Consider the following 25566-nt stretch of genomic DNA (forward strand, 5'->3'; position numbering starts at 1 on the left):
GGTGTGATTGTGTCAACCCCTCCTCTCCCACCCTTCCTGCAGCCCCAGAGCCCACCCTGCTCCCTCCCACCTGGGCTGAGGCTCAGAGCCAGCACTGGCCAGGCTGCAGGGCCACCAGGAGCCCTTGGCCTGCCCTGCCCTTCCCCTCGTGCTCCTCACGCTCACAGCAACCTGGGCCCTGCCACCACAGCCAGCAGATTCCTTCCCACACGTTGGATTAAGTTCATTTTAGACATAGAGATGGGGTAACTGAGAGGGGTTTTAAAAATTTTTATTCTGTTTTTAGTCTCATGATTAGGGTGAGACAATACAGAGGTTATAATTCATGCTATTACACTTAGAAGCTAACTATTTCTTAATTACTATATATATATATATAGAGAGAGTAATTATTTATTATATATTTTATTTATTATATTTCTTAATTACTATATATATTTCTCAATATATATATTAATATATATAAAATATATATTAATATATAAAAATATATTATTACTATATATTTCTTAATTTCTTAATATATATATTTCTTAATTACTATATATATAGAGAGTAATTATTTATTATATATTTTATTTATTATATTTCTTAATTACTATATATTTCTCAATATATATATAATATATATAAAATATATATTAATATATATAAAATATATTATTAATATATATATTTCTTAATTTCTTAATATATATATTTCTTAATTACTATATATATAGAGAGAGTAATTATTTATTATATATTTTATTTATTATATTTATGGAATTATTTTATTATATATTTTAGAAAGATTCTAAAATATATAATAAAATAATTACATAAATATAATACATATAATAATGAAATATTTAGAATATAAATAGAAATATAGAAAGAGATATAATTTATATAAAGATATAAATAGATATAAAGATATAATAGAAATATTCTATTTCTCTAAAGTATTTAGTTTTTTCATAAGGCTAGTTTTTGAAACTTGTTTCGAGTTCTTTTTCTCTCTCAGCAATGTCTGTCTTATTCCATAGCATTTCTCAGTCAACATTTGTCTCAAAGTTTACAGACAAATGTATACTATGTCAGCCTTCTGTCAAGAGCTAAAAATTTTCTATAAATTTATTTCCCACACACACATAATTAATGAATAGTTTAATGTTAATTCTTATAACCCCATAATAACCCCATGTTTGGGGTTATTGTGAATTTATTATTATAAACAATATTATCATAATTTATTATTATTTTATTATTAAGAATGTTAATTCTTATAAGCCCAGCTTACCATTTTCTGCTCCTCCTGCACACTGGGGTGTGTGTAACATCACACACAGCAGTTCACTGAACACTTCCAGATCCCATACACCCTCAAGACCCCACATCATCAAATCCATTCCTGAAAAACAGCCAGGGAAGCACCAGTAAAGGTAAACACAATGCATCTGACTGCTCTGATGAAGGCTGTGCAAAATGACATGAAAAAAAAATTCATGAGGGTTTTTTTTTCTATTTTAAAGCTCAACAAAAAAACCCCTAAGAGAATTGCAGCTTTTCATCTGCAGATATTTCAGCGATAAAGCTGGAAGCCAGAATCACACCACTGCCTTTTGTACAGCAGGCTTTGTGTCACTCCCACTGCAGGACTGCACAAAAGGACACTGGACAACTCTGTAAAAAACTGAATTTATTTTGCCCAACCTGCAAAGTAATGAAGCAAGTCCCACCCTCTAACCCACAGAAACCACTTCCAGCTCAGTGCAAACAAAAGCCTGCAACCCAAACCACTCAGATTCCAAAGAAGCCTACCTGGAAAAGCACTTTGAATGTATGGAGCAACATTTGCTGTGGCTAAAATGAGAAAGAGAATTTCTGAGCCAACTTGCTATCTTAGGTTGTTGGAAAGCAGAAACAATGATAATAAGAAACAGAACTTTATAGACTGGAAAGACAAAAGAAACTCAAAAAAGCCAAAGCCCCAAACCTATCCCCATAATCTCCAAGGCAGAGCTGCAAAGAGCCAGAGAAACCAGAGGCATCTTCTGTATTATGGTAAAGTGCTGTTTGCCTTCTGCCTCCTTTGTTTAGCAAAATACTGATTTTTGATCTTTTGATCCTCTAACAGACAACAGTGGGGTTGGAAAATGCTGATCAACAACACATGTGTAATTCTGGTATTCAACATCTGCCAGTTTTAAGTGGGGAACCCTGGACCCAAACCACAATATACATTTATAGCTAAGCTGCAGAAAGGAAGTTGCAGGCTGGTAATCCATCCTTGTTCAGTGTCTTTTATCTTCTTCTCACCTGGGTGAGATAAAATAACCCAGCCAAAGAAAAAATACAGCAGAAAAAGCCTGGGCAAACCCAGCACAGACATGCAGCTCAAACACACTGGTCCAGCTGCCACTGATGGCTCAGGAATAAATATATATAAATATATATAAATATAAATATAAATATAAATATAAATATAAATATATATATTAAAGATATATATTATAGTATTATTAATATATATTATTTATTATTTATTATATAATTTATAATTTATTATAGAATTAATATTATTAGTATATATTATATTATATATAATATATAAAAATATAAATATAAATAATATGTATAATATATAATAAAATATATTTATATTGATAGTTCTTTTAATATATTTTTATATATTTATATATATAAATATATATTTTATATATATATTTATATATATTATATAATAATATATAATGATATATAGTATATATATATAATATTTATTTAATATATATATTTTTTTTTTTTTTAAAGTGTGTATATATATATATATATATATATACACTTTTTTTTTTTTTTAACTCTCCTGGGAGATGCAAGAGGCTGAAGAGAGACTGATCCCCACACTGGGCTTTATGACTGCCCTTATTTATGTTCAGCTCTGCTGGTGCCCAAGTGCCTCTGACCACAGCCTGAGAGTGCACAGCAGATGAGCCCATTCTCAGCAGTGACTCTGGGTTTTTAACTCATTTTTTCACCTCAGTACAGCTCACAGCTTGTCACCTTAATAGCAGAGAAAAGCAGCTTTAAGGAAAGGTAAACCTGGGATTTTGCAGTCTTGCCAGGGGCAAGGGAAGCTTGAAGTCCAGCAAATTTACAAACATGCTGCAGAGAAGAGATTGTGTCCTAAGGGTCCCTCACAAAACCTAGGAGATATATCGTGTTCCTCCATTGAAAGCTAAGAAGAGGCCCTAATTCCAGCTCTAGGATGTTGGGGATTAACTGGTAAAAACACTGTCTGGCTTTTAGTGACACTGCTCAGCCGTCCTGTAAACTCTCCTGCAGTCTGGGTCACGAAAACAAATTCCATGATGCAATCCCACGCCTGAAAAGGCATCTGCTGTTATTTTATTGACATTATTTTTCACATTTATTGACAATCCCTTTGCCCTCTGTGTTAATTTTAACACCTGGAAAGGAATAAGCACGCTAAGAGAACCAGAAATGTTTGAACAATGCAGGTGCCAAAGCACGAGTCACCCAAGCACACAAGGGCATGGTACTTGCAGGGGGGTCCCAACACTTCAAAAATGATCATATTCCTCCCACAGAATGCCTCTTCTGGAAACAGAAATGATAATGAATTAGAAACTGAACCTAATAAAGATACAGCCCATTTAGAGTTCCTCATTTCACTGCTGGACTGGGAATGAGGTGCCAGAGCAGAGGTGGAAGGGCAGAAGGAGCAGCAGGGATGGGGAGCAAGAGCCTCAGCCCCAGCGCAGCCAGGGCCAAGCAGAGCCCACTCCCTCCTCAGCCCCTGCCAGCTGGGGGCTGTGGGATGCAGAGCTCCATCCCGTGGGTGTGCCTGCAGCCATGGGAACCAGGGGAAATACACTTCAGACACACAAAATGCCACTGCTGGCAGCTCAGGACTCTGCTTCAAGGAAAATTATGAGGTCACAGCACTGTCAAGTCTTTTGAAGACATTACTGAGAATCTTTTTCTTCCAGCTTCTTGTTCAGAATGCAATGTGGGTTTGGAGTTTCTTCTCCCCCTCATCATTGACAGGAAGGTACCTCAGAGCCCAAGCCCAGAGAGCCAAGGCCATAACCAACCCCAACAGCTCCAAAATGTCAAACCCAGGGCACAGATCAGCCCCTGGAGCTCTTCTGTAACACAAATCCATTAGACACATCCCTGTCCATAGCTGAAATCCCTGCTGCAGCATGGAAGGCAGCAGCATGACAGAGGAAACCTTTGGGAATAGTTTTCTGTGTGGCCTCTGCAATCCAAGCTTTTGGGCAGGATCTGTCCATGTTTCCCTGGTGAATTTGTACACATGGGAAGTTCTGACATTCCACATCACTCAAAGAGTGCAGCAATCCTTTGAGATATGTAGAATAAAAAACTTCCTCTTATTATAAACAAAAAAAGCATTTCCAACTTAAAACTACTGTGGGAGGGAAACAAGCAATCTGAACACGGCACAGGAGATATCTCCAAGGCAAGGACTTCAAACAATTTATTTAAACAGCAGTGTTATAAACCAGAGATCTACCAACAGATAAGGATTTCTCAACAAAAATTCCACTGCTCTAGACAAGACAATTATACAAAGCCACAAACATCCAGAAAGACATCATATATATTACATTTTCTTCCCACACAGTAGCTGGCATATCTCAGGAACTATGGATGGCTGCACCAGCCTCTGCTACACACAGGCAGAATTAAAAAGAAGTCAAAGAAAGGCTCTAGGTGCAAGTTCTCTTAGCTCCAGGCTCTCAAGAATGGAAAATCATTCATTTTAAACTAAAAAGGCGAGGCCACAGTGAAAGCAGTTAGAAGCTTATTAGAAATCCCACCCAGGAAAATTCCACTTGGGACCAGAGGATGCCACGGATCTCTTTGATTGATATTTTAGAATTAATGAATAACAAACGTGCAGGATGGAGGAGAGGACTGCAATAAAAAACAATAGTCTGATGCAACTGGAGCCTGCTTGGCCCATGGTAACCGAGTGAGCTATTGTGGCTCTCTGGACTAACACTTTTTAATAGAATCCAGATTCAGTTTAAACAAGACTTTAGAAGCCTGTTTTGTTATACTGCTGCAATCTCTTTGTGTTGACAGGGCTACGATCAGGCAAATTCTTTCCCTATTGCATAATGCAGGTAGCTGGATGCTTAATCAGCATTTTCTAGGGAGCAGGGCAATCCCACAGGCTGGCAGTGCCCTGGTGCCCCAGGCTTCAGAGGGAAGCAAAACCCAAATCAGTAAAATCCATGTGCAAAGCCGGTGGGCTCTGCATGGGGAACACAAGCACCTTCCATGTTGTTACCTGGAACAACAATTCATTAGCTTGATTAGCCTTAAGACATACTCAGAGAACATAAAAGATTTGCCCTTAAGGGATCAAATTAAAAGAAGTAAATCTGCATATCTTAGATAATTCCTGCATTAAAAATACAGGTTTTTTTAAAAGTTGTATATGTCTGCATATCAGTGCTCCAAGCAAAGAAAAATGTCACCAGGGGTCCCCAGCCCAGGAAGGACATGGGCCACCATTTCCCCACCTGCCATCAGAGCCCACCAACACAGTTTGAAGACTTAATATTTATACCAAATACTTGTTCAACACATTTTATTATTACATCAGTTAATAATGGTATTTCTTCCCCCATCCAAGATCTTTGGTCAGAATTGACAAGCTACACAGTGAGCAAGCACAGTTTTGACAGAGCCTGCAAAAAAAATGTTGCTCATCACATGGGCTGGAGTTGAGCACTCATATTCCAACACTTGGGAAGCCAGCATTCCCCCCCAGGAGCACTGGCTGAGGGAATCATGTGAGCACCAGGGTATTTATTCAAATTGGCTGCAAGAAGGCAGCCAAACAGAAATAATGTTGCAGTAGTGAATTCAGTCATTTCACAACTCCCCCAGCGCCGAGCCTTGTGCAATCCAAACAGGCAGTTGTAATTCCAGGTAAGTTGTTATTCATAACTTACACACCACTTGTTTACATGTGGTTGACAGTTTTAAATGGTTACTAATTCAGTACTGAAAAATAAAGCTAATGCAAATAAAACTGCTGCAGGAGGCACTTCAGAATAACAATATCACACAGTGGTATAAACACTGGGGAGGTGGTGAAGAAGAAACTCCCAAGAGCTGCCACCACCTAAGTATGTATCACTATACAGCTGTATTTTAACTGGCAGGCTTCAGCCATTGAGTATTTGCAGTGTTTCTAGCTCAAAATAAGAATAATTTCAGAGGCACTGCTCTTTTCAGAGCAGCTACATGAGTGTTGTGTCTCCCCCAGGCAGAGGATCAGCTTTTCAGTTTATTCCCCTCCTTAGGTAAAATTGTAAACAAATAATCATTTCCCAAAATAAAAACCATCTAAAAGTCCAAAAACACGGTTTAAAAGGAAATATTGCCAAAACTGTGTTTATTTACACAGTCAAAACGTTTCTGAAATTCCTTCCATTTCCTCAGTGTACAACACTGAGGCAACCTCCAGTCCTGACAGGCCACATTTGAATTGTCCCCTCCTCTCTGCACGCCAGGGTGGATCCACAGCATGGATCTCTTCCACCCAGGTGACACTAAACCCATCCTGGAGATGGATTAAATGTTGCTACACATGGAGCAGGCCCTCAAGGCCATGGGGCTGCAGTGATGGCTGGCTGCAGGCCAGCGCTGTCACCCGGTGGAAAGGACACCGTGCTCTTGGCTTGGCACTGTGGGGGGAAAGCCATGGCCAGCTCTTCACTGGAAGAGTCTGTCCAACAGCTGATTCAACCCCAGTGAAGGTTCCCACCCTGTGCTCCTCAGGCTGTGGCCTCTAAGTGTGCCAAGGCACCCAAACTCTGAGGAGTCAGGAAAGCACCACCAACTCCAACCAAGAATCAGGAACTGTGGAATGGTTTGGGTTGGAAGGCACCTTAAAAACCATCTAGTTCCAACATCCTCCTGCCATGAGCAGGGACTTCTTCACTAGACCAGTTCCAACCTGGCCTTGACCTTCTAGGACATCTCCTACTGCTCTCTCTCCCCCACTGGATCAGTGTCCAGTGGATTTCACCGCATCTCTTATTTCAGGAGAACACCACAATGGGCAAAAAGGGTGATGACACCCCCTACCCCCAAAACTGCAAGGACAGAAAACAAACTCTCTGTCCCACAAGCAGCTGTCGAGGGTTTCAGCCCATCCTTCAAAGCTCCCTGGGTGAAGTCATCAGAGCTCCCAGAGAGATCTCATGCCAAGCCTTAAACCCTGTGCTCCTGTGCACTCACTGCAAATGCTGGATCACTGTAGCAGCACGTACTGCACCAAATAACACAGCATGATAGATATAACATGATTCATGCCCATAAAGAACATAACACAGGCAATGAATCCTTTCATGTAGCCACAGAACACCCAAGGAAACAGATATGGAGATTTGTCACTTGTTACCCAACAGATTTGCCTGATCATCATTACATCATGGCAGTAAATCTATCCAGTGGGAAGGACATTAAATAACATCCAGTTAAAGAAAAATTCTCTAAATGCACATCCATTGAAACATTCTATTTGTTCTTTTGAAATGAGCCCACCCTCATACTCCCAGCAGCAAATCTCTGCCCAGTGCTGATGCTCAAACCTCTTTTTAAGAGTGGAGGAGATACCAGCACCACCAGACAAACAAGTAGAAGTCCTTCAAGTGACATAAACCAGATATGGGTAAAATCAGCACTTCTGTTTCTCCAAGGTTTGAATATTCTATAAATCATCTATTATTATTCTCTGCACTTGGACCAGCCCTGGCAGCCTAGTTCATACCAGAGCAAGCCCCCAACCACCAGCTCCTCCATCAGCTCATGGCCCACATTTGATTTTTTCATCCTTTGCAAAAACATTCTCAGACTTTGTGCTAATAACTAGCTGATTACATTTCAAACCCTCGGGCTAAAAGTTATTACTGGGGAGTGCAGGAATGTGTCTGGAATGCAAAAACAACAGGGGTGAAAAATCAGTGGGCTCTGAGCTGGTATAAATAGATAGTTCCCTGTGGAAACTCATCTCCTCTCAAAAACCAAACCCAAAGACAGAGCCCCATATCTCCTCCAGTTAATCTCACTGGAGAGAACTGAGCCATCTCCCAGCCCTGAGGAAGAGGCATGTCCAATCTCCACAAATACAACATCAATAATGTTTCTGTTGTGCTTGCATGCCAGACCCAGAAGCAGCCTGCGTAATCTGCTGATAAACTCACGTAAGAGACAGTAGTTTCGTGATATGCCAAATACTTCACATCTTGGAAAGAAATGGGGGAAAGTTCTTCTTAGGGAAGCTCTCTCTATGGTTGAATGATGGCAGGTTTATTGACACAAAGTTTCTGGTATGCAAACTTACTGTGGTCCAAGCAAATTCCTGCATCAGCCTCCACCTGGAAGTTGAAGCTGATATGAAACCATGAGAGCATCACTGAGGTCTGGTCTCTCTCTGCAGTCTCTGCACTCAGCCAGAGAGCAGCCCTGCTATAATCCTACAAACAGGATTTATGGCATCCATGGAAATCAGGGATCCATCCCTCCAGTTTGATTTTTGGGGCTTTGTGCTGCCCCTGTGTAACTTACATCCCTTCTCTTTTGCTGTGGGGTTATTCTCAGTCACTTTGAGGTATAGAAGACACTGGGGAAACTAAAGATTACAGGTCTCCAGAAGAAGATTGTTGTAAAAACAACCTATTTATTTGCAGCCTTTAGGCAAAAAAAAAAGCTTTAAAAAACAACCTAAAGAATTAAGATCAAATGAAAGCACAGAAACAAAGAAAATATCCCCTTTCCCATCAAACTCAAAAAAAAAAAAAAGCTCTTGGCTGTGCTTAGAAAAACTGAGAGAAATCCAACAAAGACTAAATATTTCCCTAACCTCTGTATTTGCCTCTCTGATGCTGCTGCCACAACTCTGTTAGAATTGGAAGAGACAACTTCATAGCCCAATTCCTTTGTACTTCCACAGAATCACTTGCCTAATGAAGTCTTTCATGGCTTATTTGAAGATTTAAGCATTCAAAAACAAAATTCCTCAATGAAGAATGAAGTGTTTTGTGGGATTACTCTTTCCCTGAGGTTAGGGATCAAGGTTTCTCAGAAACACCATGAGTCACAGTGGTTTTAGCTTACTCATCTTAAAAAGTGTGGCTTTTTTAATCTGATAACAAGCAATTCTTTTTTTTTTTCAAAAGTATTTGAGACAACTTGTTTGAATGAGAAACAGAATATGCTTTTTGTTACCCTCACACTTGTGTAAACTATTTTATGTAAAGGGAGGGTTTTATAACCAACTTTTGACATTTTCCAGCATGACCCTGAGATAACCAGTATGAGCTCTTGCTGGTTTAGAAGCAACAGCTTATCTAGAGTGCAGCAAGGCAGCTGCACACCTCAGAGGGGCAAAGCAAAAAAGCAGGAAAAAATCCCAGTGCTAAAATCACCATTTGATTTACAATGTCTTCCCTCAAGGAAACTGAAATTCAAGACACTGATATCACAGAATGGTTTTAAACAGAGTGCATGACTTACAGGTGAGCTCACAGCTCAGTCTATCTATCCTTGGCACCAACACCAAAATCCACTCTAAGTTTTCACATCACTGTGTGTACAGAGAGATCTCTGCTCTTTATGGACATTTTGCTTTCCTGAGTGCATTTCTGACTTCATTTCACTTGTCCTGTTGCTCTTGCACACTTTCATTCCTTAATCACCAATAGATAAATCATAGATTAATTTGATGTCAAAACTAAAGGTACCCTCCTAAATGATTAAGTCTAAAAAGCTTTGTTAACAAACTTGTTTAATGTTAATACTTTTCAATAAATGAAGAAAGATGTTGTAAAAGTAGTTTTTAATATAAAGGAAGACTTGGTAGTGCTGCAGGTATCATAAGCAGGAGATTTTTCTCCCTTAAAAAGCATCAGCACAGGGTACCTCAGAAACACCAAGAAAAGCAGAAGGGTAAGTATATTATGATACACAGAAACATGGAAATACACATTGCTAATACAAAGGGGTTTGTTCCACCTGGGACACTTCCCTATGCTGGCAACCTCTACTGATGGCTCTCAGGAAAATGAAGCTTCAAAATGCAGAGCATTATCTTCCTGCAGAGCACAAAACCCAACCTATACCATTTTTTTTTTGGTGCTAAATCCCTAATTTTATTTTTTTTTCAGTCAGGTTCCTAGTCCAAGAAAGAACATTTCAATTTCTCATTGATCTGTGCCACTGGAATTTCATGCAAGACTTTGCTTGGGAAACTGGAATGGAACTGTATGAACTTAAAAGTGAGAAAGGAAATAATTTTCTAATAGTTCCTGGAGGGCTCTGCTAAGTCCCAGCCATCTCCCCAAGGTACTACACAACAGCTGGGTGTCTTCTTTGCAGAATACAGGGAATATACAGAATATGGAATTCATACAGTATTTCCTAGAAAGAATTCCTCATACCAAGCCTATACAGTAGTTTTAATTTTCTTTTTTTTATTTATAAAGCTGCCACAGTGTTAAGGAGCAAGGTCTGGTTTTAAAAGGAGGTGTGCTTTTCATCTTTTCTGTCAGAAGCATAGAAGTTGTTTACTTTAGAGGAAAACTGATTATTTGAAGTCTGCTCTCCCATTAGCACCACAGCACAAGCAAAGCATTTATCTTTTCTGCTGGACTTGGATTGTGCATGCATCCAGGGAAGCTGCACTTTCTCTCCCAGGCAAACCAGCAAGCACAGAAGCCTGGGGGGAAAAAGATAATTAAAAATAAAATGTAGCTGTGCTCAGTGAATCCTGAAGCTGTTACTGCAGTGTGAAAGCTGTGCTGGCCCTGGACCCTCTGGATCTCTGGTATCTCCTCAATTTGCACATCCCTGCTGGGGCTGCCACAGGAACCCCTGGCTGGAAATGAAAACAAAAGGTGCTCCTTTCCTCCCTCCCCTGCTCGTGTGTGTGATCAGATGGATCATCTCTGCACCTCCACATTTCTGTGGTTTTATTGCCTCTGTTTCACTCCAATGAGAAGAGATGAAATCCATCTTGCAATTACATTTTGAAATGTTTCTCCTGAAAAAGAGGGGATAAAGCAAAATCGATGCTAAGGAAGAGCACAAGTCTTCCCAAAGCAGCTGAGATCCTCAGTGCAATGTGCAGGAAGGAGGTTGATTTTAGGTTGATTTTAGGTTGATTTTCTCTCCCAGCCTGTTCCACTGCGTTTGCCTCCGCACAGATGAGCCCCAGTGGCTGTGGGGAAAGGGATCCTCTCTCCTTGTGGCTGTCTCAGCCTGAAAGCAAGATCTGAGAGCAAGGTTTGGCACTTCCCCTCCTCCTTCTGCTGGGATTCACAAAGGTCTGTTTGCTGGAAGCTGGTGAGGTGAAGCACTGGGGTCTCTCAAATGGAGATTTAGTCACCAGTGCTGCACACAGGTTTATTGTGGCTCCCTGCCACACAGAATGAGGGCTCAGCGTGCAGATCTCAGTCTGAGCAAGATGACAACTTCATGTCACCACTGAGTTCACAGCCAAGACCAAACTGGGGTGGGGAGGGACAGGACACAATGCCAAGATGGGAGCAATCCACAGACCAGGCTGCTCTTCAGAGAGACCTCAGCCCTGAGAGCATCCCAGTGAGCACTCAAAACAGCACCTGGAAACCACCTGCACCTCTGGGCTCCCTGAGATGCAGCTGGTGACACCAGGGAGGTGACACCAGGCAGGGTGACAGCAGGGAGGGTGACACCAGGCAGGGCGACACCAGGGAGGGCGACACCAGGGAGGGCGACACCAGGGAGGGCGACACCAGGGAGGGCGACACCAGGGAGGGCGACACCAGGGAGGGTGACACCAGGGAGGGCGACACCAGGGAGGGTGACACCAGGGAGGTGACACCAGGGAGGGCGACACCAGGGAGGGTGACACCAGGGAGGGCGACAGCAGGGAGGGCGACACCAGGGAGGTGACACCAGGCAGGGCGACACCAGGGAGGTGACACCAGGCAGGGTGACACCAGGCAGGGTGACAGCAGGCAGGGCGACACCAGGGAGGCGACACCAGGGAGGTGACACCAGGGAGGTGACACCAGGGAGGACCCCACAACGATCAGGGACTGAGGCACTTGGTGTGCAAGGACAGAGCTGGATTTTGGGAGCTTTGAGAGATGAAAGCTCCTACACCTAACAGAGCAGGTTCTCCACAGAGGAGCACAGCACCAGGACAGATGTGATGAGGACAAGTTACAGTGGGAGAGATCCTAAAACCCAGCTCCAAACCTCTGCTGAGCCCTGGTTTGGGCAAGGCACCTTCAGAGGTCCCTCAACAGCCTGTGTTATGCTGTTGAACCAAACCAATGGAAATCAAATTTGGCTGCCACGTAGAAATCTACAGGAAAAGTCAGATTTGCCTCCAAGATCTGCTGTGTGCCCCTCTGGTTTACATTGTCACTGATGCAGCAGAACACATAAGCAGGTAGAAGTTTTTCAAGTTTTTGTCATCCTTGACTTTAAAATTCCATTTCATGCTCTAATTTTCCCAGAGAAAGGTCATATTAGGTGAATGTTTTGAATTCAGGTAAATCTGAATTGCTTTCAGTTAAGATTTCAACATTTTCAGCATTTTTCCTTCAACATTCTTACTGCTGTTTCTTCAGAAACAACAAGTAGGTTAGAAATGAGAAATTCACTCTCTGTTCTGAGGAATTTCCACCATAACCTCACATGGCCTTGGAAAACACTGACCACATCACTGGGACTGAATTTATGCACCATCAGTGAGATGCCTGTGTGGGGCAAGACCTCCTGATTCACAGTGGGAAATCCAATTTTCAGCTCCTGTTGTTGAAAGGAGAAAAACTGCAGAGGTGAACTGCTTCACCTGACTCAAAGCATGAAGGTTACAGCTGAAAAGTATCCATGTGAAATGCCAAAGGAGTTATTTTTATCCCTCCCTCTCATTTAAATTTAAAGCAGGACGGCAGTACTGATACTGTGAGGTGCTAATGTTGTTGAAATGCAAGGGGAATCAATAGTTTTTCCAGGAAGAGAGAGCTTGGAAAAGGGATGAGCAGTTTAAAGTCTGCTTCACCTCTGCCAGCAGCAGCTTCAGCCACCTCCTGGATACTCAAAACCCAAATTACCTCCAACACCTCACTTCTGCCAAATACACTAATTCTTCTCTCATCATCTAACAAGTCCTTAGCTTGCACACTCTCAACAGCTCTTCTGAGTTAACATAATGAATAAAAAATATGCAGCATATTGAATTAAAAGAAAAAAAACCTGGGAACAGCTCTGCCAGCTCTGCCAGCTCTGGCTCTGGCAGGCAGATTTGATCCCTCCTGCACAGGAGGCAGAGCACACTCACAGCCACCCACCCACCTCCCTGCTCAGGAGAACACTGAGCTCCCATCAAGTGCTGCATTCCACATTTCCAGGCTGCAGGAGAGGCCAGAGCACAATGCCATGAAAAGTGCCTCCATTCTCACTCTCCATACGTGCCTCTGGAAACTTCCCACTAGGGCTATACATCACAGCTTTTGGGGTTTTTTTTCTTTTTTTGGTTGAGCAAATTAATTATTGTGTTTGAATTGGCTTCCTTTAGAAACCTGCAAAATTCTTGTGTGTTGGGGCAGGAAAAAAAAGAAAAAAAAAAAAAAAAAGAAGGGGAAAATGCAAACAAGTGAAGTCACATAAAGCTTCCACAGCAAAATCCTTTTGAATTCCAATTCAATTGGAATACAGCAGCCCTGGAAATGATGGTTCTAAACCACAAACAAGCAAGGGAATGTTTGGTAACCCCAAGCAAAAATCCCCTGGCCTCTGCAGCAGCCCAGCTCAAGCCTGCAGCTCTCCATCTATTTATAGACCTGGGGCACATATCACTACAATAGCTGATTGTGCTTTGCAGCTGTTTTGTATATCTAGAAGGGCAGGAAAGAACAGACTGCACTTTGATCTTGCCCTTTTTTGGAGCAAAAACAACAACAAAAAAAGGCCATTAGGAAGGACTCAATATTTGGGAATCACAAGGGTCCATGCTCCCAAAGCCACAGCTTACACTTGGCATGGAGGGCTCCCAGCACATGTCCAATTGTTTACTGGGATTAGAAATCCAGTCAATATTTATTCTAGAAGCATGCAAACTATTTCACCTTGCATGAAAACATATGTCAAACCTAATTAGAGGAATCCTTACTCCCCAGAGCATCTGTTAAGTGATACACACATGAAATTAAGAGTCAACCTGAATGCAACTGCATCACAAATTAGCACTTTGTGTTCCTGGGGAGATAAAAGAAATTAAATATTTGCTCAAGATAACATTGTTTGATAAGAATCAACTATGTACAACCTGTACAACATGTTGGGATTAAAGCTTTATAGATTATACAAATGTATTGGAGCTAATGCTGCTGAAGACAGAAATATGTTTGATTTACAGAAGTGAAATCAGTAATCCCTAGCTCAGGAAGTGAGCTGGTCCTTCCTGAACTCTGAAATTAGGGAGGAAGCTACTGGAAAACTCTCACCTCCAGCATTCAAACACTTGGATGATGGGCAGTACTATGAGGAGAAAAAAAATCGAATTTTTTTAGCACTAAAAAGAGAATAAGCCTAAAGCAAGCACCCTAAGTACCTGACTGTACCATTTCCAGAATACCTGAAGAATATTTCTAATCAGTTACTGATGAATTTACAAACTGTAATAAAATATGAAATGGGATTTCAATGTGCTGCTTACAGTTACTACCTAAATGAGTTTGAGTACTTTGTTTCCTAACAGCCACATGGACTAAAGTATGTGAATATGCTTAAAACAAACACAGCAAGTGAGTCTGAATAAGAGATTTTAAAAAGCACCTTTAGAAAAAAATAGAAGGTAAAAAGTGTAGATAGAAGGAAATAGAAGGGAAAAGGCTTTCACTTCTCTTAGCCCACCACAAGGTTCACCAAGGCTGAGGGAACTGGAATTGCTCAGGCTGGAGAAGAGAAGGCTCCTGAGTGATGGAACTGCCCCTTCCAGCTCCTGAAGGGAACCTGCAGGGAAGGTGACAGAGACTCTGGACAAGGCATGGAGGGAGAGGACACAGGGAATGGCTCCCACTGCCAGAGGGCAGGGCTGGATGGGATATTGGGAATTAGGAATTGTTCCCTGGCAGGGTGGGCAGGCCCTGGCACAGCTGGGGCTGCCCCTGGGTCCCTGGCAGTGCCCAAGGCCAGGCTGGACAGGGCTTGGAGCACCTGGGACACTGGGAGGGATGGAATGAGCTCTGAGGTCCCTTCCAACCCCACCCTGGCTGATTCTGTGATTCCAGGATGATGAGCCCTGGGTACCTCCCTGCTGCACAGCAGCTGCAGGGCAGCCTTGCTCTTCCACTGTCACACACATCTTCTATGGAAAATCCTTTCCTTGGGACTTTTTCCTCCTGAGAAGCTGAGAGGCCTCAGGAACACAATGTAACCAATGGTTATCTGCTGCTGTGGAATGCAACAGGTGCATCTGGGATTGGGCTCATGTGGTTGTTTCTGATTAATGGCCAATCACAGTCAGCTGGCTCAGACTCTCTGTCCGAGCCACAAGCCTTTGTTATCATTCCTTCTTTTTCTATTCTTAGCCAGCCTTCTGATGAAATCCTTTCTTCTATTCCTTTAGTATCGTTTTAATATAATATATATCATAAAATAATAAATCAGCCTTCTGAAACATGGAGTCAGATCCTCGTCTCTTCCCTCATCCTAAGATCCCTGTGAACACCATCACATTCCACAGCTCCCAAATGCTGATTCTGGAATGTCAGGAAGAGCAAATAAATGATGGAATTAGGGAGATGGAAAAGCAGCAGGAGGCTGCAAGAAATGGAGGAGAGAACAAATCTAAGAGAAGAGTTGGCAGGATTGGTCTTTTGTTAAGTGCTAAACAGCCTCTGAATTAGCTGTATTGCATCATCAGCACAGCACATTTGATCATTCTGAACAAAGCTTTTAGACTTTTAAGTATCTAAGATGGGACATTAAATAGTATTCTCTAAAAGCTCATTTTGAAAGAAAATATTTAGGTATATTCCTATCCTGAATACCAATTCATTTCTGCAGTGAGCTGTACCTCTCTATCTTGTTTATTGAAATCACAATTCACAGAGATGAAGAGTTTTTTGTTTCATTTTTAGAGTACCTGGGACAATGTTCTTGATTTTGATTAACACTACTGTATAATTATATATTAGATTTGAAACTAATACATAAAGGAATAACTTATTAATTAATTATTTATATTGAGGTAATAACAAAAATGTGACTCACCTGAGAAGGGCTATGGGAGTGCAAGAGCAACTCTTTATTGCTAAATGTTTAAGCATATTTCACATAAATTACAAAAACCAATAAATTAAATAAAAACCAACAAGAGAAAGCATGAGCTGACAACAACAGCAGGGGTGTCTATGGGGCTCTGATAATGAGATTTAGAACCACTGACCAAGTTATTAACCTGGCCCAAGCAAACTACATTTCAGAAAAGGAATACTCTGAAAGGCTCCAGTGTCTTCACATCCTACAGAGCAATCCAACAATGAGGTTTTTTCATTTCAGACTCATTATTTTAAGAGCTGGAAAAGCTGAAATTCAGAAGATCACTCACATTATTCTCTTCCAGAAAACTTTTGGTAAAAACCTGTTTTCAGTACAAAATATAAGCAGATTTAGCTACAGTTACCAGCTGGATCACTAATACCTGTTACCACAATAACTTCTCAACAGAGGGATGCCTTCCTACAATATTATTTCTACAGCAAAACACGTTAAACATTAAGTTCAAATGTCAGGTTGGCTCAGCCTGAGCTAAACTTTAGCTCTGAGTAGTTTACAGCTCTTGTGCAATGTCACAGCACTAAAAGCTGCATTTTTGTGCCCATGTGGAAGCCACCCAGCCCTCCTGACACAGAATGGACAGGAAAATTGTTCCTTGCTGCTGAACAGAACTGAGCTAAAACACCACTGGGCTCTTCCCTAAACCCACAAGAATGGGGATTCTAGAGGAGAGAACTCTCTCCAGAGGAGTGCCTTGACTGGGGCTGTGGGACAAGTACTCCAAGGTAGGAGAAATTCCCTGCTCTTGCAAAACACAAATGCTAAAGATCAAGTTGCAAAGAAAAGAAGAACCAAACTGCACTTGTTGAGGGAGATGTCTGGGATAAGTGAACTCCAGTATCTCTGAGGGGGAGCACACACATCCCCCAGAGCAGCCCCAGGGAATGCTGCTCCTGCTGGAGCCAGGCAGAAACCCTGGACCTCAAACGCCTCCACACTGGCATGTGACAAAGCCAGCTCCATTACCTGACCATATTCCTCATTTTCTCACTGGACAGCACCAAATCCAGCCTGGAATAGATGGATAAACCTCCAAGAATTGTAAACTTCACTGCCCATCAATTTGTGCTGCTCTGACCTGCACCGGGGCCGAGTGACAAACACGTAAGGGATCCATGTCAGAGACGTATTTGTGACCACTCTGGGATCTACTTTCCAAAACAGAAATGCAGCTTTTGGAAAACATTCCCATTTTAACAAGCAATGGTGCACACTAATAAGAGTCCTAGAAATAGTTTTACAATTGAAACATTACACACAGTAACCACTATTTATACTTCAATATGTCAGCCTTAAATATTTACTTTTCCACTCACTTAGTTTACATGTTGTGCCAGCAGAGCACTTTCTTGCATCATTTAAAGAGCTTATAGAAATTTAAAACTATCAGAGCAATGAAGAAAAGTATTATGAAGAAAGAAATCAAATGATGAGGCAAAATATATTTGCTACATTTATGCAAAAATTAATTTCATGCAGAGATGCACGATTTCTACAAGTAATTAGGTACTTCACATTATTTGTTCTGATTAAAAAAAACAACTTTTTTTGAAAAGCAAACTGTTTTGAACTTTAAAACTCTATCCAGGCTTTCCATTGCTACATGGAGACCAGCATTATGCTATTCCCCTGCCACAAGGGCTCTGAAAAACCAACGAATTACTTCAGAGCAAGTAAATGTTTCTAGGTAGAGCTGCACATCACACAGCTGTACCAGCAGTTACTGGACATTTTTCCCAGAAAGCAAATGGGCTGGGCAGCTGTATTTTGACAAGAAAAGTTGTTTCCTTTTATGGCCCAGAGTTGGTGGCTGTGGTCTGGGGTGGGAAGGCAGTGGGCAAACACCCCAAGCTTCATCCGACAGCGCTGCCATCCCTGGTCCAGCTGGTCCTCCCAGAGTCACCCTGATGGTTCCCTTCTAGCACTCACTTATTTTCAAGTGCAGAAGAAACACTCCAGATAGGATATTGTATTATTTACTTTCCCTTCTGCTCTATTTTAGGTCCCATAAACCCAGAGTTTAAACAAACGACTCGGACTGAAAACCGTTTATGGGCACTTCCCAGCCCACCGGATTTGGGCTCCTCTCCTGCAAAGAACCAAGGACAGGCTCAGCTGCTCTGCCACTTTTCCATTTGTATATTTAAATTTTTGTGCCATTAAAACCAGCTAAAATGGATTTTGAAGAACAAATGGCCTGGAAATTCACTGCCAATTTACCAAGACTGAGATTGCACAATGTCCCGTGTCGTGGCCGTATAAAATTAAAGGATGACTGTGACCGTTTCCAATCAGGTTTTTGGCTGTTTCCTTGGGAATTCTGAACTGATGGGCACTTAAACTGGAACAACTGCAAGGAAGAAAGCAAGAGAGCAGAGGAAGTGGGAAAGCCCTGGAGCAGATGAGCTGCAGACAGACAAGGAACACCTGTCCAGGAGCAGATCTGCTGAGCAGGATCCCAGCCATCCTCCCTGCCTACACTTACTCCCATTCCTTCATTTACTTCAGCTCTTCACTTGCATCAAACACTGGACCAGCCCTTTCTCATGGCTTTAATCTCAGTGTGGAAACCTGGAAGGAAAGACTGGAAGGAAGAAAAGGGCAATGGGGAAAAGAAAGACGCTGGAGGCATGGAAGAAAAACATTTCTATAAGGAAGATAAAACAAATTTTCCAAAGGGTAATTGGAAATTCAACAGTTCTAATCTACACAGAAAGTGCAAGGCCAAGAAATCAGGGCTGAACAGTGTCTGCATCATATTACAAACAGCAAAGAATAATTGCCTCCCCTACTTAAAAATGCTTATCTAACTTCTTATCTTTTCTAAAACAAAGCAAAACTGACATTTTGATGAAGGCAAACTCAAGCAGCATTCACAACCACTGCACAAGCAGAGGGGAACCAGCCTCTTAAACTGAATGAACTTTCCCATGTGGTTCCTTATTGAATACAAGAGAAGAAAGGGGGAAAACCAGAGTGCAAGTGAGCAGCAGGAGCCTGAGGGGCATTAGTGCTGAGCCTGGAGGCTGAGCTGTAGGGATGGAGCTTTGCTGGTCACTTATTTGCACAAGCTTTACAGGCATGGGAAAACTGCAAAGGTTGTCAGGAAACACAAAACCTCCTGTGATGGAAAATCCTGCAGGGAAACGCATCCTGGCCACTGCCTGAGCCCCAGCCTGGCTGGGCTTCTCTGCTCCTCCTGCAAACAATGTGCAACTCCAGCAATTCTGAAAAAACTGGGCTTGGAAACTGAATGGAGAAATGAAAAAACTCATCTCCTTTCTGTCAGAGGGTGCCCAGAGCAGCTGGGGCTGCCCCTGGATCCCTGGCAGTGCCCAAGGCCAGGCTGGGCAGGGCTTGGAGCAGCCTGGGACAGTGGGAGGTGTCCCTGCCATGGCTGGGGTGACACTGGATGAGGTTTAAGGTCTCTCCAACCCAAACAAGTCTGGGATTCCATGATTCTGTGGGAAGGAGGGATTTAATTTTGGAGTAAATCTCATTTCTATTCCAATTGATCCCACAGGAGTGGGAGACTGGACAAACAGGCCACCAGTTCTCCCCATTGTTTCTTGGGAATGTGCTTATCATACCAAGGGTTTCTTCAAATGAGTGAAATATATTTATACTTTGCTTTTCTTCCCCAATTCAAATTTAAAACTCAGTTTCCACAACCTGTAGATGGAGAGATCAAAATGAGTTAGGGACACAACTCCCACTAATTTTAAATTGCAAATTTAACGCAAGCCATAGCCTGGAGAAACTTGGGTCTTGTGAAAGTTCAGTGTTGTAGAAACTGTTTAAATTGTAAGAAGGTTATAATGCGAAATTTAAATAATTAGATCTGGCACTGTTACATCAGACTTGAACAAAACCAAACAAAAAATTCAAGTTTCAAACTTGGAGAGAGAACAAATGATTGAGGAAACTGGATATAAACATACACTGACAGCCTTTCATAATAAACATGGCCCTGTGCAATTTACCAGGGAAATTAAAGAGGTATAAAAATTAATAAAATAGATGCAAAGAAATCCTTACATTAAAAGGAGTATATTTTAAATATATTTATTAAATTATCTATTAAAATTTATATATTAAATATATATTTAAATATAGTTATTATATTATATATTATATATTTTTAAAGGATATCTTTTGCCTTGATAAAAATTAATCTAAAAAATACAATTCCTTAAAACTTGCTGTGACCCTTAAAAATTAGTACTTCAAGGCAACAATTTTCCCAATTAAGAAAAGAAACAGAATTCATTTGAAAAAATTCCTAAAACAACAAAGAAACAAATAAAACCACCCAAAAAGGCACCACAAAACCCCAAAGTGTATGGGAGGGAGAGGGAAGACAGTCTCAAGTTTTCAGTACCTAAAAACAGCCCTTGAAGTGCTCCTCCCCTAAGGATATTTTGATCTTAGTCACATGGGTTTTTAAGGTATTTTTATTTAGTCTCCCTGTAGATAACTGCAAGGAGGAGCTGCTAACACAATATTAAATTAATGATTTGATGGTTGCCCTCATGGCTGAGAGAGGCTTTAAGTCTGAAATATTCCCAACAAACCATTAGGGCTCAGCAGCCTCAGAGAACACTCACAGACACACACACACTGCTTCCATCACTTGCCAGCTTTGTCTCAATCAAAAAATCAAATTTATTTTCTTATTCTTTGATATTTACCTGCTTGTTGATAAGCCTATATAATTGTACAGGTAGATAAGGAAAAATTAAAATAGAAAGGGAAAATATTTGAGAATGTCTTATGATCCAAGTGCTCTTGTTTGCACAAGGAGGAAATGGATCTTTTCCTACTGTGGCTCATATTTTCACCCAAATCACCTATTTTTCATTTTCATCTAACCATTTGCAACATAATTTTGGAAAATCTACAGCAAGAACAGCTCACACAAAAACTTTTCCAGATAGCTACATCTGGTTTGCTTTTGTAAGTTTAGACAGTGTGAGTGAAGTTTCCAGTTAAATGGACTTGGAAATGCAAGAACTGCAGAGCAGGGCAGAATAAATTCCAACAACAAACACACTTGTAATCACAAAAACTTATCATTCATGTGTACCCACAACAAAAGCACCTTCAGAGCAGGGATCAGCAGCTCTGCAAACCGGGCTCAGTGCACTGGGATTGGACTCAGCTGGCCAAGGATAAACATGGGAAGAGAAGACACAACAGGCAGATCTGCCCTGGGCTGGCACACCCACCTGCAGGGACAGGGGCTGCTCCTGCAGCTCCAGCACCAAGCATGGACAGAGACATCCAACTTCTGCCTTGGCATTTGGAAAGGCTGCAGCACCCAAAGGTTTTCACATCAAAAGCAAAACAACCCCCAAATGTTCCTTCAGTTCTGAACTAACTGAATCAATGGGTTTATTTATATACTTATACATGTGCACATAGAGACAAAAATTAGTGTCATTGGGTGTTGGATTTCTATCAATAGGAAAAACTTGGGTAATGAGAAGCAGAGACTGATTGAATGCTAAAATAGAAAAGAGAAAAAGAGATTGTAACCCCCTGAAGCCCCTTGCTCTGCTCAGGGGGCAGAGGCACCTCCCTTCCAGAAATGGGTACACAGTACCAACATGCAGCTGGCACTGGGTGGGCAAACCTGGACCTGTGCAGCCCTGAGCTCCTCGGGCAACACAGCCCTGGGATGGGCACCTCTATCCCAGCAGTGAGCAGAGGCACAGCTCCAGCAATGCATTGGCTCCATGTAGCTCGTGAAGATCATCTCCACCTACTCTGAGTGCAGCAATTCTCTTTCATTCCATGGCCTGGACAAGCCAGACAGCTCACAACACACAGACAAATCCCAAAACAACAACCTCAGTAAATCAGCAACAGCTCTATGCCAAATTATTCAAATTATTCAGAAAGAGGATTAAAATTCTTGCAATGCCCTCTTGCTGAAACACCGTGTGGTTATTCCCAGTGGCACAGCATTGATCCATCCTCTGATCCATGGCTGCTCCAGTGCCTCCTGGCAGGTGCTCAGCCACCTTCTGACCACTCCAGCCCCACCTGCCCCAAGGCCACAGCCCCAAGCTGCTCCCACAGAGCTCCTGAAGCCCTGCTGGAGGTGGTGGTGTTCCTACCAAGGCACTGCTCCTGCAGCATTCCAGCACAGGGCTTCCAGCTCCTTCCCCTCCAGAGGTGACCCCTTCCTTGTCTGGAGAATGTGGCCATCTCTGCCATCTGGAGCTTCTCCCTCCAGACTGCAGGAACTGCAGTTCCTTGCTCTTTTCTAGATCTCCATCCATCATCCATCATCCATCCATCCCTATCCATCCATCCATCCCTATCCATCCATCCATCCCCATCCATCCCTATCCATCCATCCATCCCCATCCATCCCTATCCATCCATCCATCCCCATCCATCCCTATCCATCCCTATCCATCCATCCATCCCTATCCATCCATCCATCCCTATCCATCCATCCATCCCTATCCATCCATCCATCCATCCATCCATCCCTATCCATCCATCCATCCCTATCCATCCATCCATCCATCCCTATCCATCCATCCATCCCTATCCATCCATCCATCATCCATCCCTATCCATCCATCCATCCATCCCTATCCATCCATCCATCCCTATCCATCCATCCATCCATCCCTATCCATCCATCCCTCCCTATCCATCCATCCATCATCCATCCATCCCTCATCCATCCATCCATCCCTATCCATCCATCCCTATCCATCCATCCACCATCCATCCCTCCCTATCCATCCATCCATCCATCCATCCCTCATCCATCCCACCCACTTGCTCTCTCCATTTTGTTCACATCTCCTTAATTATGTTTCTTCTACTATTGAAACCATTTCTGAGATTTAAGGACTAAACAGAAAAGACCCTTCAGATTTGTTTCCTGCAGATTTCAACTTCTCACAATCTCCTCCCTCACACTGTAACCCACCATGCCTTTGGCTTTCACTACCAGTTTTTCCAAACACCATCATGAAATTCCTCTCTAATTTACTTCTCAGAAGATACAATCTAATGGGTAATTAAAAATACAAAAGAAAATTTAGGAAGAAGTATTTTCCCTTAACAGCTTCCATGCCATTAAAATATTTTGCAGTCATAATGCCTACAGGGATTATCTTCAGTTGCAAGAGAACAATGAAAACAAACACTTAAAAATTATCATAAAAAGCCACAATATTTTGAGAAAAGCTGCCCCAGTGCTATGGGACCTTGGAAACTTGCACCAAAATATGTGAGATACTGCTCAGAGGTCAGTTTTGCTCTTCAGTTCTATGGCTAGAAACAACAATATTGCTAATATCTGCAAATCCCACCTTTCCTATTTCATATCAGCAAATTGCATTGGCAACACTATTACAGCTCCCACCATGAAATCCACCACTACTCGTTTATGCTTTTGAATTATTGGCAAACAAATACTGCAGAACATTGAAGTAAATAAAAAGAGGGGAATAAATGAGAGAATTAACATATAACCAACTACATGAAACTTAAAAATATGAAGTACTTTTTATCTGGGGGACAAGGACTGCGAAGTTTGTTTATAAAGGAGCCTGGTTCTCTTCCAAGCTTCATGTTCCAGCCTGAAAATAACTTCTTAAAACAGCTGTCAGGTTTTTTTGGGAGGAGGAAGAATGATCTACCAGCAAATCCGACCTTTCTTTAGAGCACATGAGTTATCATGGCTTGTGCTTCACAGAGAAAATTCAACTCCTGTGTGGCCCCTAAAATCTGCAATCAAGAACATGGAAGAGCATCCAGAAGGAAAACCCAGCCTTAATGGAGAGCTCACAAAATAGAGAAGCACAATGGTCTCAGTGCTCAGGAGACCACGGGAATGAATCATCCCCCACTGGGCCAAAAATCAGCTGTTAATCTCCCTTTCACTTAGATTATTTTAAAACTTTTTTTTTCATCAATTAACAGCTTATTTAAGTAGATTTAAAAAAAACCCAAAAAGGGCAATATATTTTTTAATTAAGCAATTAAAGCTCCTAATAGTATATTTTCGATTCAAACATGAAGAAATTCAACAACTTAGTGACTGTGTTGTTAACATCACTTTAGTGATGAGCTCTCAGATTTTCATGGTTTATACACATTTGCTCTCTGCTGTCTTGGCTGATAAAAGAGCAGCTAAAAACATGTGAACTTTTTTGTACAATGTACACTGATAGTTCAAAAACTCCCAATTTCTCCCCACATGGAGACACGTTGACAACAGAAGTACTCACATAAACAGTTGTGCTAAGTAGTCCCTGTATCCAAAACAAAATTATTAGCTGGATTTATTTACTCAATCAGCCACTTCCACATCTGGCACAGGTGGAGGCTCCTCCATGTTTTAAAGGTCCTGGAATTTTCTTTGGGGAGCATAAAATAACAAAAATAATCTTGGATATAATCTTGTTGCTGTTGCAGCATGTTCTTTCTATCCCAAATACCCAAAAAGTTAAATTTTGGTTCAGGAAACAGCAGGAATTGCCCCAGATGCAAAGCAGCGTTTGAAAACTTTAGACCATTAAAGAATCATTTCCTTCCTCCCAAAAAGCGTCACTTAAAACCTCCCTGTCTTCTAGAGCCAGTGTGACACTGCAAAAGAAAGAGTAGTCATTAAATGCTTTGTTTTTAAACATATAAATAAACAAATTACAAAAAAAATAAATTTCAAATGTTGCTGTGCTGAACTTGCAATCCTTCATCCCATTTTTGGAATGACAGTGCCTGGTATGCCCACAGTCCCCCCATCTCTTTTCATTCTAATATCCAAAAGCAGATTTGACTTTTTATGACCTCCCATTATTTTATGAAGGATTTCTTCTGCCACAAAGTAGAATTCTCCCCTTTATTCCCCCTTCAACGTGTGAATAAAAATGCAGTAGGCTGAAAATATGTGAGACTGTGATATGAGAAAATAAAAAGAGTGAGACACCCTGTGTCCTATGAAACAGTAATTGTCATTTTAGCTGCTCACAATTCACTATTTAGTCTATTTAACCCTGCTCCAGTAACAAGCACCTGGATTTCTGGACAAACCTCAAATACAGCATCTTGGGAGCCACTGTCACCAAAACATTAGCACAGTTTCTTATGAATAAATGAGTTCATGTCCCTGCCTCAGCACAGAGCAGCACTTTGTGTCTCTCAGGAACC

General features: G+C 41.6%; 1 protein-coding gene across 2 annotated transcripts in view; it reads right to left on the reverse strand.

The window, feature by feature from the left end:
- ADCY9 (adenylate cyclase 9) overlaps window positions 1-25566 on the reverse strand; it is an 86435-nt gene that overhangs the window by 45111 nt on the left and 15758 nt on the right. The gene's annotated exons all lie outside the window — the stretch shown is intronic.

This window comes from Agelaius phoeniceus, chromosome 16, assembly GCF_051311805.1.
Source record: "Agelaius phoeniceus isolate bAgePho1 chromosome 16, bAgePho1.hap1, whole genome shotgun sequence".
Taxonomy (NCBI): Eukaryota; Metazoa; Chordata; class Aves; order Passeriformes; family Icteridae; genus Agelaius; species Agelaius phoeniceus.